Genomic DNA, 19,653 nt, shown 5'->3' with positions numbered 1-19,653 from the left:
GACCTGACTAACCACACAAGTCTCTACTCCAGGTTTATCGCCTAGTCGGGTTCCATCCGCAAGGAGATCCGGCAGGGGTGTCGCTCACGGCCCCGAACGATGTGTGCAAGGTTCCCAAGCCCACCGTGACGGATGGATCTATGCTTGGTACACCGTGCCACGGTGCCTAGTCTGTCCCAAGCCCACCTGTACCGGGAGCCACTTGGTAGACTACTAACACAACCTACAAACACCAGAAGCTAGTTGTCACGACCGGCTTTTCGGGATATTAATTCCCCAGAAAGCGGCCTTTGTGCTCACCAGCCCCAGGATTACTGTTAGCTGATGAGGCACCAACTTGATACAAGAATTCCAAGCAAAGTACAAAATATGTAGTACAAGACCATTGTGGCCTAGGAGTACAACACATGGTTTCTAGTGGCTGATGGCGGAAGCGGTTTGTGGTTCATCTGCGTCTATGGGACTCCATTTCCCACAAGAACAGCTGACCGGGATAACTCCTATCTTCGCGAGGCTGCTATCACCTTTACAAGGGTTCCGGGGCTGACGTCGTAACGCTCTTCTCCACGCAAGGAATCTGGCCAAGACAATAGCCAGGGACAAGCCAGTGAGTACGTTTGAATGTACTCGCAAACATCAAGAACACGGGTATAATATAACAAGGGGGTAATCATGCTCCGAATATTATTTTTTTGATGATAACGCCTGTCACGAAATAAACGAAATCCGTGATGCACGCATGCAGGTAAAATAAGAATATGCAATATAGAAATAGAATGTAGTGATCGAGTGTCTGAAATGACTCCTCAAAAAGGGGTGCAAATAAATTAACAATGCCGCAGTCGGGCGTCTGAGCGACACCACATAAAGGGCTTATAAAGGATAAATAAATAACAAGCATGCCGCAGTCGGGCGTCTGAGCGACGCCACATAAAGGGCTTATAAAGGATAAATAAATAACAAGCATGCCGCAGTCGGGCGTCTGAGCGACACCGCATAAAGGGCCTATAATATAAAGAAAATAGCAGGCATGCCACAGTCGGACGTCTATGCGACACCACATAAAGGGCTTATAATAGAATAGTTGCAGTGGGTATCCCGGAGGTAGAACCGTCCCAGGGATACTCAGTAATTCAAATAATGTAAATGGTTAGTCCATAATAATAGTAATCATAAACATCACAAGTCACAGTCATGACCCAAGTTCTGGTTTAACAGTTTTTCCTCCGAAGACCGACACTTGACCCATCCCAGACTGTAGTCCTTAACCATGGACACGGCTATTCGAATAGATGTATAATCTCTGCAGAGGGTGTACTCTTTACCCACGGGTAACGGATTTCTTTAGTCCATCGGGACTAATTCCGTCTACGGTCTTTTAATTTAAAACACGCCTGACCTGCACACACCAGCTTAACTTACCGGTGTCTGGAATCACCCACGACACCTGTCAAGCGAAACTCTAAGTGGGGAGGCTACAACCTCGACGTAGCATGGGATCACAAAATTTATACCGCACGCAAACTAGGGGAGCTACCCCTTCGGCTACAACCGAAACACCCATGCCCCCGGACTGGATGACTAGCTTTAATCCATGGCCATGGGACCCTCATCACGGCCTCTCTGTACGGTGTGTGCTAGAAAGGGGTTGACAACTTATTGAACCGTACCCTACCTATGGCAGGGACAAGTGGTAGTACGAAGCAAGTATGGGGGTTACTGGAACAAGACTCGATCTACGGCCAACTCAGGAGGTTCAAGTATTCTCTGCATGATTATCATAACAAAAATATTTCCGCTTAACAGGTAAGCTCACCACTCATCAAGCCTTACCATGCCATACCGGGCATACTTGTCTCAACGAGGAACTAGGGACAAGCTCGCGTCTACCCAAGACCGCGACTTTCCCGACTTCCTTCCGGCATGCATGAGAAGCTTACGAGGATGATCACTATCACCAGCATATCCATTTATAACATCAAAGAAAAATCTCCATTATGCACTCATGCGTATGATTTTATCGTCAAAATAGCGTATGCTCCTAGTCAAGGTGATGTTGTAACCGCATCAACAACATCCAAAAATATTAGGCTAGGGTTCAGAATGCTTGCCTTCAAGAGTATGCAAGGGGTGCACTTTTTGAAAGTTTTCTTCTCTCTCCATTTCCTATTTTGAAAAAAATATGCAAATAACAAATATTTCAAAAATAGTACAAAAAGTTGTCTCAAATATTTTTGAAATAAATCTTAAAATAAACTAGATGAAATTTGAGAGAGGTAGGAAAAAGAATCAACTCATTTGGAGTTTTATTTTAAAAGATATAGCCAGTCAAAGCTGAGTCAAAGTTATGTTTTTAATAAAACCAGAAAAAGAAAATGTTTCAGGGGAAAATACGCTTTCGAAGCAGAGGAAACGTACTTCGGGGTTTCACGCGACCACTTGAACTCGCGGTGGCGGGGCTGGGTCACTAACAGTGGGTCCAGAGGGCCCACTGGTCAGGTTTGACCATTCCCCCCTCTCCCTCCTCTTCCTCTGTCCGAACGGGGCGATACTCCGGCGATCGCCGTCGATGAACGGAGGCTCCTCGGGGGCACCTGAGGGCAGGGATGGACCCGCCAGACCGGGGCGGTCTTCCTGGTGGTCGCTGGGTCGTCGGGGGTGGAAGGAGTCGCCGGCGGCGAGCTCCGCGGCGGAGGAGGTCACGGGAGTGAAGGGGTTTTTGGGCTCCGGTGGTTTCCGATCAAGGCTGAGGCGCTGGGCAGCTCCGCAAGGACAAGGGGAAGCGAGTGGTGGCGTTGGATGGGCGGGGGATAGCCTGGTTGCGGCGAATGGCACCGGAAGGCAGCGGCGGCCGAACCGGCCGTAGGTGGGGGAGATGGCCTCTTCCGGTCAATCCACTGCTTGGGGAGCTCTAGGGGGAAGGCTTGAGGTCGCCTAAGCGCTCGGAGGGGCTCGGGGCCTCCTTTTATAGGCGTTCGAGGCTGGTCCGCGGCGGCCGTGGATAAGAACGCCGGCGACCGTCGCTCTGTAGCCGCAGGGCGATGTGGCGGCGACGAGCGCGTGCCGACGGGCTTCGGGATAAGCTCGAGCTGTTCACAGGGGCAGCTGGCGCGCTGGTGTGGCTTGGGCGGCGCCGTCCGTGGCAGGGGCTCACTGCCGACGCCGGCGTGCCGCCAAAAGCTCTGACGGTGGCGCTGTAGGGCGCCAGGGGTGGCGTGGAGAGTGGGCGAGGGTAGTGCGCGTCTCTGCAGGCGAGCAAGGGCCAGGGGCGGGGCGCGGCGAGGGCGGCAGTGGGACGCGGCAACTCGGTGCGCGCGCGTGCAAAACGTGTGCTCTGGGCGCGCCCAGAGCACGCACGGGACGTGCTCGATGAAATGCCAGGGCAGCCTAGAGTGCGAGAGTGAGGCTGGCAATTAACAGGACAGAGATAGGGATAGCTGGGAGCTTAGTGGACAAGGTTGCTGGGTCAGAGGATCAAGATCATAATGCAAACTAGAAACTCATGTCAAAACTGACTGTGCACACCAAGTGTTCGACAGAATGCCATGTGCATTTAGGCAACTCTTGGAGTGGCCAAAATCTCCAGATCAGGGTCTCTCTAGTTGTAGGTGATGATGGCAAGATCATTTGGGCAAAACCAGAAACTTGCTAGTGCAAGTTTCGCAAAACTACAGTTTTGGACAGAAAGAAAAAGGTCTCATTGCATGCACTTAAAATCCTCCAATGGGACCACTCTCCTGGACTTAAGGGTTTTGTAGGGAGGGCTACAAGTAGGAAAAAGCTCATGGGCTCTAGAGCAAAATAAAATGGGGTTGCAGTACAAATCACCAAACTGGACCAGAAAGAAGAAGAGGTTGAATCACTCAAATTTTTCAAGGAACATCACTGGGTTTTTGCATGAAGTTGAATTATGTGCATCTACTGACATCTCCAAACACTTGGAAGAATTTTTAAGGAAATATTTAAATAGGTTGTAGTGCAAAGATGCCTACTGGACCAGATTTGAAAAGTTGATGTAGAGCTCAAAATCTTCAATAACCAAAAGATATTTTTGCATAAAAGTGATGGGGAAACATCACATGACATCCCCAAATTTTGGTGGAAATTTTAAATGCATTTGTCAAATGGTTGCAGTGCAACAGAGACTCCAATTTCATGAAAAATCATTTTAAAAGAATAAAGCTCAGGAAAAGGAATTTTTTTGCAATTAAATCCACTGATAAAGAATTGTTTCATAGAGAGAGTATACAAATCCAATAATACTTTTGGAAAGTTTCTACTTGAGGTAAAAACCCATAATATCAAAAGGGTAAATCTAGACAAATGGAAAAGTTTTATTTCCTGGCAAAATTTTAATTAATAAAACAAGGTCAAAATTTTGGGGTGTCACAACACTACCCCCCTTAAGAAAAATCTCGTCCTCGAGATTTGTTAAAAGCCTTTTTGAACAAACATTGCTTTTATCAAAAGAAAACATTCTACTGTGCAATAAAAATGTGGCTACAGTGAGTGGGCAATAAGTGGTGTAAAACCACAGTGTGCGCGGAAAAATCCATGGTTGGGAAAATCGAGATATTTCTATGTGGATACAGTAAATTTAGAATAAATTCTAAATTACTGAAATACGCTGGTCGTACCCGAGAGCACAGTGCTCTCTCTGGCTGACAGGTGGACCCAGGGCCCACCGTTGGCCTCTTCTTCTACCTTTGGCTCTCTCTTCTCTCTCGCGTGCTCTCCCGCGCTTCCTCCACCGGCGACGCCTAGCGCGTAGGGCATCTAGGCCGTACTGCGGTAGTGCGCGGCGTGCTAGCTGCCGGTGCAGCGTGCACTCACCTCGCGGGCCAGTGCACTGTCGGCACTGCTCGCGGACTCGCCTCCGAACACCGGCGATCGAGCGATGAGTGGCGCTGGTGGACCTCGCCCACCGTACACCGATCTCGAGCTATAAAACGATCGCGGTGCTCCTCTCTTCTTCCTCACTCCTGGCCTTGCTTCTACTTCTCCTTCCTTCTCCTCTATTGCTGTTAGCAGGAGCTCGAGACGAGGCTCTAATAGCGGAGGCGATGCCGGACTGGTACGTGGTCCTGGTGTGTGGAGGTTTGGCGACATTGCTGGGGCTCTCCGTGCTCTTGTGCGCGATGATCCTGGATGATCGCTGTGATGCTGCCGCTCGAGTGCTAGTTCTTCGCGGTGGCGGCGATCACGAGGATTAGGTGCGGCATCGAGTGCTAACTGCTGTCGGTGTGCTGGGGCAACTCGTGCCCGAAGGATCACTCACAAATCTCCCTAACTGAGACTGTGGTGTCCTCGGGTATGATCAGTTAGGCGCAAAATGTGTACGAGGATTGTAATTAGCGCACGAGGTCGAGTGGTTGTAGTTGTGAGTCCGCTGTTACGGTGCTGCGCGAATAAAAATCTATGTCGCGAAGATATATACGCTGCAGCAACTCGGGAAAAGAAAATCTCATTACAAAATTTATCGTGAGAGAAAATAAAAATTAGTTAAAACAAAATTAACAGCAGTAAAACTGCTCACATAAATGAAACCAAAAATTTTGATCCGTCGCACAACAATTTTGGATACCACGCACAAGTTATAGCACAAAAATAAATACTGGGATAACAAATACAGCGATGACGTTTACAAAGAAAACGGTCAAAGGACAGGGTCCTGAGAAAACACCTCTGGTACTGGGGCACACTCCTCTTCTATCGGGGGAAGCGGGTTGACCAGTCGATGAATGCACCTCTCCTGGTCAGGCCTCAGTGGTCTGCCAATAGCGATCCGAGGATTTAAATCAGCGAGGCTCTGGAGATAACCCATTACCCGCTGAGTCAAACGCTCCTGAGCGATAACGTGCTGGGCAAGGTTGGCCAGTACTGGATCTCTCTCAATTCGTCCACCGGGAAAAGATGCAACTTCTCCGGGTGCTGCACGACTCGGAAAATAATAATATCCTCGTTCGCTGGCATAGGGTACTGCGAATCGAAGACGAGCGAGCGCTTCGTACGCAGCAGCTTCTATGGCCATATGCAGAGTCGGCATGGATTTTCCCACGAAGGAAACTTCCGTTGGGTCTTGGTTTGGGTTTGAGGGAGGGATGTGCACCACTGCCCAATATTTCGAGGTGGATGGGGTGATCCTCGATTTGAGCAACTCGTACTGGGGTGGATGGATGGCGCTCATGGTACTGCAGGTAAAGTCCCACAATAATTTAACAAAACTACCCGGGGTGGCGTCTGGGGTTCTCAGATAAATATTGGGGGTCGGCATGGCAAAGAAATGGCTGTGAGTGTTGCGCACAAGGTGAGGGGTACTTGGCAAGGTCACGAGGTGGGCTTTTATATAGCATTGGGGCTGGGTTATCTACCGTGGTGAAGGGTAACTGGTTGTCGATCCTGTTCTTGAGTCAAAGCCACAGATATACATATCACATAAATGTGACGCATTACTGTGGGTGCCGTCGGGGTTGGTCTTGGTAGCTGCGCCCGAAATTTAAAAATGCAACTGTACGCCAACGTACATATGCATCGTTACTACTCCAAAAACAGGGGCGCACAAGCAGACAGCATTTAATAAAAGCGATACAAGATCACACCATTACAAAGCGTAGGGAAACTAAAGCTTGATACAACTCGAGCGTCTTAGTCTACTTCGTTAATGTCTAAGTGGGCTGGCCTTGTGGACGCCGAGGTTTCTCCACGGGTTTCACCGTCGGGATTAGCTGGTTGAGGTTGAGGGGCTGCAGGGTCGGGGTAGTGGTGATGACCATCGCGGGGGTTGCTGGTCACAATCCCGTTGGAATGGGTTCCCAAAAGGCGACGAAGCGCTTCTGGGGACACCAAAGCACTCTGGTTGATGGCTGGGGCAGACCTCACGGGCTCGATCGGGTGTCCGAACAGTACGACTGGGTTGTCGGCGTCGGGCTCCATTTCTCCTCTCGCCGGGGCTCGGCGAGCAGTTTCTCCACGAGCTGCGATCAGATCGAGGGTGATTTGATCGAACAGTTGCTCTAGTGCACTTACATAGCGCACCAGATGCAATAGTGCAGGATCTGTCTCGTGATCTCCGTTGGCAACCTGGGGCGGCCTACCATACCCGTCACGACTGGGGTAGTAGTAGAACGAGCGACAGTTAACTCTGGGCGACAAGTGCCGGAGTTGAACTATAGCTTCTCGAGCTGCCAGTTGGACGGCTTGTGGCTCAAAGGAAGTTGTCCTTCCAGTGAACCTGTAGGGGCGTTCCGGCGACAGACCCCTACCATAGATGTGCACAGTGGCCCAGAATTGACGGCTCTCGCCGTACATGGGTCCTTGGTACACAACATATTCAGGGGGCTCTTCTAATGCATAGGCACGGCGGGTGAGGTTTGCGAGCACGGTCACAAAACCTCCAAGGTTGGTTGCTGTGGTCTCATTGTGAACAATGGGGCCAGGCATCGTGGCTTGGTTTGGGAAAGGGGCTGTGCTGTGCTGGGTTGAGGCTAGCGTGCCCTTTTTATAGGAAAAGGGGACGGAGTCTTCCTTCGCACGCTTGCGAATGAGACGTGTTAGGTGTCGGTCACTGGCGCGTGATCGACGGGCTAGGCTGATAGGTTGGGCACCGTCTGCCGAAAGGCATCGGGTCACTGTGGGGCTATCTAACACGAGAAGCTTGGCCGGGATTAGGTTAAGGTCTGGTGGTTTGGTTAACCTAGGTTTATTGACCTGGCTAAGATAGGATTAGCCAATGGTCAGCCTGGCTCTGATACCAAGTCTGTCACGACCGGCTTTTCAGGATATTAATTCCCCAGAAAGCGGCCTTTGTGCTCACCAGCCCCAGGATTACTGTTAGCTGATGAGGCACCAACTTGATACAAGAATTCCAAGCAAAGTACAAAATATGTAGTACAAGACCATTGTGGCCTAGGAGTACAATACATGGTTTCTAGTGGCTGATGGCGGAAGCGGTTTGTGGTTCATCTGCGTCTATGGGACTCCATTTCCAACAAGAACAGCTGACCAGGATAACTCCTATCTTCGCGAGGCTGCTATCACCTTTACAAGGGTTCCGGGGCTGACGTCGTAACGCTCTTCTCCACGCAAGGAATCTGGCCAAGACAATAGCCAGGGACAAGCCAGTGAGTACGTTTGAATGTACTCGCAAACATCAAGAACACGGGTATAATATAACAAGGGGGTAATCATGCTCCGAATATTATTATTTTGATGATAACGCCTGTCACGAAATAAACGAAATCCGTGATGCACGCATGCAGGTAAAATAAGAATATGCAATATAGAAATAGAATGTAGTGATCGAGTGTCTGAAATGACTCCTCAAAAAGGGGTGCAAATAAATTAACAATGCCGCAGTCGGGCGTCTGAGCGACACCACATAAAGGGCTTATAAAGGATAAATAAATAACAAGCATGCCGCAGTCGGGCGTCTGAGCGACGCCACATAAAGGGCTTATAAAGGATAAATAAATAACAAGCATGCCGCAGTCGGGCGTCTGAGCGACACCGCATAAAGGGCCTATAATATAAAGAAAATAGCAGGCATGCCACAGTCGGGCGTCTATGCGACACCACATAAAGGGCTTATAATAGAATAGTTGCAGTGGGTATCCCGGAGGTAGAACCGTCCCAGGGATACTCAGTAATTCAAATAATGTAAATGGTTAGTCCATAATAATAGTAATCATAAACATCACAAGTCACAGTCATGACCCAAGTTCTGGTTTAACAGTTTTTCCTCCGAAGACCGACACTTGACCCATCCCAGACTGTAGTCCTTAACCATGGACACGGCTATTCGAATAGATGTATAATCTCTGCAGAGGGTGTACTCTTTACCCACGGGTAACGGATTTCTTTAGTCCATCGGGACTAATTCCGTCTACGGTCTTTTAATTTAAAACACGCCTGACCTGCACACACCAGCTTAACTTACCGGTGTCTGAAATCACCCACGACACCTGTCAAGCGAAACTCTAAGTGGGGAGGCTACAACCTCGACGTAGCATGGGATCACAAAATTTATACCGCGCGCAAACTAGGGGAGCTACCCCTTCGGCTACAACCGAAACACCCATGCCCCCGGACCGAATGACTGGCTTTAATCCATGGCCATGGGACCCTCATCACGGCCTCTCTGTACGGTGTGTGCTAGAAAGGGGTTGACAACTTACTGAACCGTACCCTACCTATGGCAGGGACAAGTGGTAGTACGAAGCAAGTATGGGGGTTACTGGAACAAGACTCGATCTACGGCCGACTCAGGAGGTTCAAGTATTCTCTGCATGATTATCATAACAAAAATATTTCCGCTTAACAGGTAAGCTCACCACTCATCAAGCCTTACCATGCCATACCGGGCATACTCGTCTCAACGAGGAACAAGGGACAAGCTCGCGTCTACCCAAGACCGCGACTTTCCCGACTTCCTTCCGGCATGCATGAGAAGCTTACGAGGATGATCACTATCACCAGCATATCCATTTATAACAGCAAAGAAAAATCTCCATTATGCACTCATGCGTATGATTTTATCGTCACATAAAATAGCGTATGCTCCTAGTCAAGGTGATGTTGTAACCGCATCAACAACATCCAAAAATATTAGGCTAGGGTTCAGAATGCTTGCCTTCAAGAGTATGCAAGGGGTGCACTTTTTGAAAGTTTTCTTCTCTCCATTTCCTATTTTGAAAAAAATATGCAAATAACAAATATTTCAAAAACAGTACAAAAAGTTGTCTCAAATATTTTTGAAATAAATCTTAAAATAAACTAGATGAAATTTGAGAGAGGTAGGAAAAAGAATCAACTCATTTGGAGTTTTATTTTAAAAGATATAGCCAGTCAAAGTTCTGTTTTTAATAAAACCAGAAAAAGAAAACGTTTCGGGGGAAAATACGCTTTCGAAGCAGAGGAAACGTACTTCGGGGTTTCACGCGACCACTTGAACTCGCGGTGGCGGGGCTAGGTCACTGACAGTGGGTCCAGAGGGCCCACTTGTCAGGTTTGACCATTCCCCCCTCTCCCTCCTCTTCCTCTGTCCGAACGGGGCGGGACTCCGGCGATCGCCGTCGACGAACGGAGGCTCCTCGGGGGTACCTGAGGGCAGGGATGGACCCGCCAGACCGGGGCGGTCTTCCCGGTGGTCGCTGGGTCGTCGGGGATGGAAGGAGTCGCCGGCGGCGAGCTCCGCGACGGAGGAGGTTACAGGAGTGAAGGAGTTTTTGGGCTCCGGTGGTTTCCGATCAAGGCTGAGGCGCTGGGCAGCTCCGCAAGGACAAGGGGAAGCGAGTGGTGGCATTGGATGGGCGGGGGATAGCCTGGTTGCGGCGAATGGCACCGGAAGGCAGCGGCGGCCGAACCGGCCGGAGGTGGGGGAGATGGCCTCTTCCGGTCAATCCACTGCTTGGGGAGCTCTAGGGGGAAGGCTTGAGGTCGCCTGAGCGCTCGGAGGAGCTCGGGGCCTCCTTTTATAGGCGTTCGAGGCTGGTCCCGCGGCGGCCGTGGATAAGAACGCCGGCGACCGTCGCTCTGTAGCCGCAGGGCGACGTGGCGGCGACGAGCGCGTGCCGACGGACTTCGGGATAAGCTCGAGCTGTTCACAGGGGCAGCTGGCATGCTGGTGTGGCTTGGGCGGCGCCGTCCGTGGCAGGGGCTCACTGCCGACGCCGGCGTGCCGCCAAAAGCTCTGACGGCGGCGCTGTAGGGCGCCAGGGGTGGCGTGGAGAGTGGGCGAGGGTAGTGCGCGTCTCTGCAGGCGAGCAAGGGCCAGGGGAAGGACGCGGCGAGGGCGGCAGTGGGACGCGGCGACTCGGTGCGCGCGCGTGCAAAACGTGCGCTCTGGGCGCGCCCAGAGCACGCACGGGACGTGCTCGACGAAATGCCAGGGCAGCCTAGAGTGCGAGAGTGAGGCTGGCAATTAACAGGACAGAGATAGGGATAGCTGGGAGCTTAGTGGACAAGGTTGTTGGGTCAGAGGATCAAGATCATAATGCAAACTAGAAACTCATGTCAAAACTGACTGTGCACACCAAGTGTTCGACAGAATGCCATGTGCATTTAGGCAACTCTTGGAGTGGCCAAAATCTCCAGATCAGGGTCTCTCTAGTTGTAGGTGATGATGGCAAGATCATTTGGGCAAAACCAGAAACTTGCTAGTGCAAGTTTTGCAAAACTACAGTTTTGGACAGAAAGAAAAAGGTCTCATTGCATGCACTTAAAATCCTCCAATGGGACCACTCTCCTGGACTTAAGGGTTTTGTAGGGAGGGCTACAAGCAGGAAAAAGCTCATGGGCTCTAGAGCAAAATAAAATGGCGTTGTAGTACAAATCACCAAACTGGACCAGAAAGAAGAAGAGGTTGAATCACTCAAATTTTTCAAGGAACATCACTGGGTTTTTGCATGAAGTTGAATTATGTGCATCTACTGACATCTCCAAACACTTGGAAGAATTTTTAAGGAAATATTTAAATAGGTCGTAGTGCAAAGATGCCTAGTGGACCAAATTTGAAAAGTTGATGTAGAGCTCAAAATCTTCAATAACCAAAAGATATTTTTGCATAAAAGTGATGGGGAAACATCACATGACATCCCCAAATTTTGGTGGAAATTTTAAATGCATTTGTCAAATGGTTGCAGTGCAACAGAGACTCCAATTTCATGAAAAATCATTTTAAAAGAATAAAGCTCAGGAAAACGAAATTTTTTGCAATTAAATCCACTGATAAAGAATTGTTTCATAGAGAGAGTATACAAATCCAATAATACTTTTGGAAAGTTTCTACTTGAGGTAAAAACCCATAATATCAAAAGGGTAAATCTAGACAAATGGAAAAGTTTTATTTCCTAGCAAAATTTTAATTAATAAAATAAGGTCAAAATTTTGGGGTGTCACACTAGTTGCAACTGCTGGACAGAGATCAGGTTGATTAATAAGTCGAGAGGGGCACTTAAGCATTCCAATGCGTGGTAGTAACTGTTCATGGACCACAAACACAGAACTCAGTTCCTAAGGACGGCTGCAATGAGACAACCCACCATGTACTCCTACATGGCCTCTCACCGCTACCTTTACCAAATCGTGTTCACACACTTAGCTCTCAACAGTAGGACATGTTCACCACATTCCAATTCAACCCCGATGAATCAGACCTGACTCAACTCTAAGCAGTAGCAGGCATGACAAACAAGCATGAATGAGTAGGCACATCAGGGCTCAAACAACTCCTACTCATGCTAGTGGGTTTCATCTATTTACTGTGGCAATGACAGGTCATGCAGAGGAAAGGGGTGCAACTACCGCAGCATGTAACAGTTGAATCGTTGTTGTCCTAATGCAGTAAAAGAGAGCAGGAGCGAGAGAGTGGGATTGTATCGGAATGAACAAAGGGGTTTTGCTTGCCTGGCACTTCTGAAGATGGTATAGCTCTTCATCGGTGTCATCGAACTCATCGTCGGAACATACGTCTACCGAGGGGGGACAACCACCGACAAACAAAGAAGAAACACAATCAATGCCATGCAACAATATGATGCATGAATGTGAATGGCAATATGTTGTTGATTGGGCTAATGCATCTAGCAACAAGTTAAATGGAGTTGGTTTGAACACTAGGTTCAAATTCAAACTCCGTATGTGATTATTTTAATGCCAAACATTTGATTTCCCCTATTCAGTAACTATAAGTTGTTCCAACATGCATGAAAAAGGTACAGATGGATAGATTGCATTTTTTGATAATCTTTCATATATAAATTATTGCATTTGGAGTTACGTTTGAATTTCTATGAATTTTACAAGTTTTGGGCATTTTCTGAAAATAAATAAATCAAATAGATTTATTTAAAATCCAAAAAGAGCATTACTGCATCAACACTACGTTAGGATGATGTCAGCAAGTCAACAGCGGCTGGTCCAGGTCAAACCTGACCAGTGGGGTCCACTAGTCAGTGACCCGGTGTTGGTTAGTGTCGCTGACAGGTGGGGTCGGTCAACAGCCATGTCAGCAAGTCAGCACTGACGTGTGGGGTTGGTCAACGTGTGACATGGCATGGTCAAACTCACCTATGGGGCCGTGTGGTTAGTTTAATCCAAACAGGAGCTAAACCACGGTTAGTTAGGCAGCGGGGCCCATGTGTCAGTGGCATAGGCGGTTGGTTCGTGGGGTGATTAGCCGCTAACTAATCTCCTGGGCGGCGTGGGCCACCGATTAGCGGCTCAGGCGACGGGCTCGTCGCCGGCGACCACTGGTCGCGGCGGAGTCCACGTCACAGGCCATGGGGGCGGCAGCTGAGGGCACCGGGATGTGGCCCGTGCACTCCCGCATCTGGTGGGGCAGGTGGGAGGCTGCGGGAACGCCGGGGCTTGCCGGAACGGAGCTCACGGCGGCGCCGGAGTTCGGGTGGTAACGGGCGCGAGGCCCTGGTGGGGTTTTGGACAAGCTGAGCTGCGCATGGGCTTCCTGTGAGCTCCACGAGCTCAAGGCCGTGCTCGGACGCGAGGACGGAGACCTACAACAACGATGGCGACAGGCGCGGCGGCGGCAAGCTTGCGGCCATGGAGGGGGATGGGGCTAGAGCATGCGAACGCGAGGGGGAGAAGAGGGGTTCGGGGCAGGGGCTCACAGGAGTCCAATGAGCGCGAGAGCAAGGTCGGGGATGGCCGGGTTGCTGCGGATCGACGGAATCGAGCGCTGGTGCCGAAGCTTGAAGACGATGGCAGGGACAGCGATGCGGGGCGTCCGGTGATGCTTGGCTTGGCGAGGAAGTAGACGACGTCGAGGCGGATCCTTTGGACACGGCGGATGCTCGAGGGACGGGCGGTGAGTGCGGTGGCAGTGTGCGGTGGCGATGGATGCGTTCGGGTCTGAGGTGCGGAGCGAGAGGGAGAGCAGCAGGGAAGGGGATCAGCACAGGAGGGAGTCGAGAGGGCCTGAGGGGGTGCGTGCCATCCGTAGCGGCGTCGGGGAGGTAGCAGGCAGGCAGGAGGTGGCGCTGCGCGTGCGTGCGCGCCGCGGGCACACGCCCCTGTCTACTGTCCCCAGGAGGAAGACGACAAGGAGGGCGCTGGTGGGCTCGGCCGGCCGGTTACAGTGCTGGGCCAAGGTAAGTGGCCAGGTACTATCTCTGTCTCTCTCTTTGCTGTTTTTCTTTTTCTATTTTATTTCCTCTGTTCTGATTTAGTTTAGCCACTAAATCATTTTAATAAATTCTGCAGGTTATTGTATGGCTTGCTAAAATATATACAAGCCACTCACAAAGTTCCAGAATTATTGGAGTTATATTTAATATATATTAAATTTAAACCCAAAGCAAATAATTATTGGATTAATTCAAATGTCCAAAATAAATGTTTCCGAGCTCCTAAAAATATTGGTTTGAATTTTACCTCTTGCCAATATTTTTATAGAATAACGGGAACATTTTCTTGGACTCATTTGAGAAGATTTTAAAGTTGGTTATTTCTGAGGTCATTTCTGAGGGTTTCAACTAACCTCAATTCAACTTTCAGAATTTAAATATGATGACATGAACATCAAGCAAAGTCAAACAAGAGCTGATCCTGGGGTTGTGACACGCGGGGTCTGCGGTACCGTCATAACGAGGAGGTAGATCCGGCTTGAACTTGCCCGGCCAGGCGACGCTACGCAACTCGGGGGTGAAGGCGCGGCAGCCAGTCGTGGTTGCCGGGGCCCGCTTCGGAGGTGGAGCTTGGTCTTGACGAGGTCCGCGCTGCGCCGCTGCGGGCGGTGCGCGGTCTTGACGAGGTGGCGCGGGGAGCGCAGGTGCAGCTTCTCGCGGCCGCGGAATTTCTTGGCAGCTTCTCTCTTCGCGCGCGGGCACTGGGCGTGGTGGATCACGCCGCGGAGGCGCGCGCCTTGGTGCCAACGCACCATCTTGGGGCTAAGGTGGTGGAGGCACGCCATGAGCCTCGTCGCCCGTGGCTGGTTGAGGGGGAGGTAGAGATAGGCATGGCACCGGGGAGCCCCCTGCGGCCGCGGACGAGCTCGGCGACGCGGTCGAGCCACTCCTCATAGAGGTCATCGATGGGGCGGTGACGCAGGAGTTCGTTCGCCGCGAGGAGTGCGGCCCGCGCCTCCATGGGAGCGCGGCGCACATGAGACGAAGAACCGGCAGGGGTCAGCGATGGAGTGGCGGTGCGGCCGTCCTGCCGCACCGAAGGGTGCAGCGAGGACGCCTGCTGCTCGTTCCCCGCCGGGCCGGTGGCGGCGTTGGCGGCGGGTGACGGAGAACGACGAGGTGGCCCGCCAACGGGAGCCATTTGAGCGACACAGGCGGTGAGGGCAGCCCGACGCTCAGCCCGAGCACAGCGAGCGTCCGCCATGGAGACGACGGAGCGACAACTGACGGAAGGGAAGCTACGGCGCACCCCTACCTGGCGCGCCAAATGTCGGATGTGGGGTTCCGGCAAACCCTTAAGGTTCGAACACTAGGGTGCGCGCGAAGTCTTTCCCTCCTACCGATTTACGCTCTAGCTCGCTAAGATCTCGCGGACGAACTCGACGAACTCGCAACATAGAAAAACACGAGGTTTATACTGGTTCGGGCCACCGTTGTGGTGTAATACCCTACTCCGGTGTGGTGGTGGTGGATTGCCTCTAGGGCTGATGATGAACAGTAGAAGGGAAGAACAGCCTCCTGAGGTTGAGGTGTTCTTGTGGGTAGGCTCTCGATCGGGTTGGATCAAGCTAAGATGATATGCCCTTTCTATGGTGGCTAGCTCTACTTGTATAGGCCCTGGTCCTCTTCCCAAATATTGAGCGGGAAGGGAGCCAACAACGGCGGGCAAATTTGAAGGGGGACAACTAGTACAAGCTATCCTGACAAAAGTGGTCTTCGCCTGCAAAAAGCTCTGGTGGTGACGCCGTCTTGGGCTCCACGATGACCTCAGTCTTGCCGTCCTCCTAGTCTTGGTCTCGTTGCACCAATATAGCAACCTTTGCCTAATGCCTCAGTACTCTTCGCCTGCGCTGGCCTCCTTAGCACCAAAGAGGAAATAAGGACGCTGCGCGCGCTGGCGCCCGCTGGCGCCCGCCTGGTGTCGTTCGTCATGGCTCACGTCACGAGAGCCTCGTGAGGTTTGCCCTGCCTTGATTTCTCCGCTCCTCGTGAGCCTGCCTGGCTAGGCCACTCCAGAGGAGATCTTGCGTCGTCCGCCTCGCGAGGCTCGGACCCTCACGAGGGTCTTGGATGCCTTGTTGATGAAGATGGGCCACATGGCCTGCTGGCTTAGCCATGCTGTGGGCCGCAGGCAGGCAAGTCTGGGGACCCCCGTTCCCAGAACACCGACAACCGCGGTGTTGGTGTCAGCAGCTCCGAGTGCGTAGTCGCGGTAGGGGCGTGGAGGGACGCCGCACTAGACCGCCTGTTGGCGGCTCTGGTGCGGAGGCGTTGAGCTGCCTCTACATCTCCTTTCATATCCGCCCATGTCGATTCCTTCAATAGGGCGCGCGCCTCAAGCATTAGCTCGCGGCGCTCCTTCTTCATCTTGGCAGCCTCCCGCCTTAGCGCCTTCTTCGGCTGCACAGTTTGAAACTGCGCAGGATCCCGGGCTTGATGGATGTAGACCTTCTCGCCGAGCTCGATGATGACCATGGGCGGCATCGATCCAAAATGGATCATTACTAGCTCCGAGTTGCTGCCACGGAAGATTCCACCTGGATGAAAGGGATCGTGATGAGCGGAAACCCTCACCGACGCCTTGTTACGCAGCATGTTGTGCAGGTTGGGAGACGAGCGAAGACGATTCAGACGACCACAGCGAAGCGAAGATGGGAGGAGAACCAGGTCCCACCGGGCGTGCCAATTTGTTTGACACGAGAAAAATCTTATACGCTCTTCGTGAGAAGGGAAGAGAAGGAGTGTGGATTTCTCTCATGCGCCGGGGAAAAGAAAATGCGGGCGTGCCAGTGTACCGTAGTACACAAAGAAAACAAAGAGATGGGAACAGTATTTTATTAATCTCAAGGATAACAAATACAATTCCCGATATGCGCTCCGTGGCCTACTAGCGCGGCCTGCCTGACTAGCGTTGTGCGGTCTCCTGGTTCCCGGGGCCTCGGAAGGCTCCCGGTTAATTACTTCCGCGGGTTGCTCCGCGAGATACCTCTGATTAAGCCGTGTGGTCGTCTTCGTCGTCTTCACTTCACATTCTCCATGCATATGATGATGGTGTGTGTAGGTGCGAGCAGCGGCAAAGCCCGTGTCCTCGTCGGTACACGTGCCGCTCAAAACATGGCTTTGTGCTAGCCACGTCCGCCCTTGCCGTCGCGCCTCGTCGGTCTTGACTGCGTTGATGTAGTCGGTATTGGGGTAGCATGGATCCTCCTTGGCTCGGACTTCTTGACGATGTAGCAGCTTCGTCGGGGTACGCAAGGGGTTGCCTCGCGGGAGTATTCTTTTGTGGTGACTGTCGTCAGTGTAAAACCAACGCACGCTTGCATCGGCATGGACGGTGTAGTTGGTGTCTCATCTCGACTAGACGCCGAGGTTACGGCAGTCTGCGGAGACAAAGACTCCGCCTCACGAGGCCGTGAAAGGTAACGTCTTAGAGGGGCGTGGTTGATGCCTCGTCTCAGCTAGACGCCGTATTCGGTGGTCTACCAAAACAAGGATCTCGTCGCGGGACCGAAGAAAGGTAACATGATGGACAGGCGTGGTTGATTTCCCATCTCAGTTAGACGCCGTATTCGGTGGTATGCTAAGACAAGGAGCACACCACCTGTATGACGACGAGACCTCTGCAACGAAGGGTGCGTCTTGTCTCGGCTGGACGCCGTATTCGGTGGTCCACCAAGACAAGAGCAAAACAATGCTGATGAAGGATGGCTTTATGGAGGGACGTGGTTGATGCCTCGTCTTAGCTAGGCGCCGTATTCGATGGTCTGCTAAGACAAGGAGCACGCCGCCTATATGACGACGAGACCTGTGCAACGAAGGGTGCTCCCCGTCTCGGCTGGACGCCGTATTCGGTGGTCCGCCAAGATAAGGGAAACACATCACAGGGTCGAAGAAAGATGACATTGAGGAGAATGATTGATGCCATGTCTCAGCTAGACGCCGTATTCGGTGGTCTGCCGAGACTAGGATCATGCCGACTGTACGCCGAAACCTTTATGCCATGAAGGGTGCATCCCGTCTTGGTCAGACGCCGTATTCGGTGGTCCGCCAAGACAAAGGCGCTGCCTCACGGGGCCAAGGAAGGTGACTTTGTAGAAAGGCATGGTTGGGCCCCGTCGTTGGCGAGCTCCGTCTGCACTCGATGACAGGCTTGGTGTGGACAAGCTCCGGCGATGTTGGTGTAGTCTCCTTGTTCGATGAATTCCTCTCCGGTGCCGGCAGCGGGATCGAACGAGCGTTGTCTTCGGCGATGAGCACGTACTCTCCATGTAGTGCATGCATGCTGGATGTAGGGGGAGACAAAAGAAAAGAATTAGACATTAGTCTCACCTTTCGGAAACATGACCTTTGCGTCCATCGCCATCGGAGTTCTTGCGCGGATGAGCGTACGCCGAGTCGCCAATCTCCTGCCAATGTGCGCGTCTCCTCCCTGCGTGAGTTGTGTGCTTGGGTTTTGTCGTGCGTGAGATCTGCGTGCGTGAGTTTCTCTCGTGGGTTTGCTGCCTCTCCCCAATGTTGAGACTTTGCCTCTATATATAGGCGTCCGGCTAGGGTAGAGGAAAGGAAACATGAGATTTCTTGGTCCGTACTCTTGCTTCATTCAGCAGGTCACCTTTCCTTTTGTATTTGTTTCCAAATTTTGGAGACTCACCGATTGTGTATTACTCCTCGTCCAAGTTGATGAGTAAGCTAGGGAAATCCCAATGCCGCTTCTACACCTTCCTTCTGCTAGAAACTTTCCATTTGAGCCTGCAAAAAGAAAGGAAAACATCTTGCGTACCTATGATTACCCGGCTGCAAATGGACCTGCCTCTTGTTTTTTGGGACCAATACGTGTGCCTGCTGGCTGGCCCGCGAATACTCAAGTACGTACGCATGCGTACATGGTTGTCGCGTATAATCTACCAAAAATACATGCTTGTATACTACCTTACGTGTGCATGCAAAAAGGTAACCAAAGACTAGGTAGCATATGAGTGGGCTCAAGTAGAGGTACACGTATATGCTTGGTTTGAGTACTACGGGTATTCGGGTATATACACGCGGGCTTGCCGGCCGGCCGAGATACCCGAATACGTACATAGCATACAGATACCAAGTGCAAGGCAAGCTTGTCACGTACATGCACAACCCTCTTTTTTATTATATTTTCTTTTGAACCTGCATGCATAAACTTTACACAAATGATAATAAGCGCAGTCTCGCGTACATTACCGTGCCGAGCTTGAAGTTAAGGTTGATACGGCGAAGCACGTCGCACAGCTTCATACAAGGCAAGTTCACTTCAACTCTTCGTACAAGGAAGCAAAGTCCTCAACATAGTCCAAAGCTCCCCATCGATGCAATCCCTTGCCGCATCCGATCAGGGTTCTTGCATAGGTCTTGCCATGTATGTATCATCTTAGCTGCTATAAAGATGAGACCCCGGGTAGCATCCAAGAGCACACAAGTTTGACCATCGCCTACAACACATCCGATCGGAAGAGAAAAAGGTACAATTTTGTTATCTCTT

Source organism: Aegilops tauschii, chromosome 2, assembly GCF_002575655.3.
Source record: "Aegilops tauschii subsp. strangulata cultivar AL8/78 chromosome 2, Aet v6.0, whole genome shotgun sequence".
In the NCBI taxonomy this organism is placed as follows: Eukaryota; Viridiplantae; Streptophyta; class Magnoliopsida; order Poales; family Poaceae; genus Aegilops; species Aegilops tauschii.
This window is presented reverse-complemented; position numbering follows the sequence as displayed.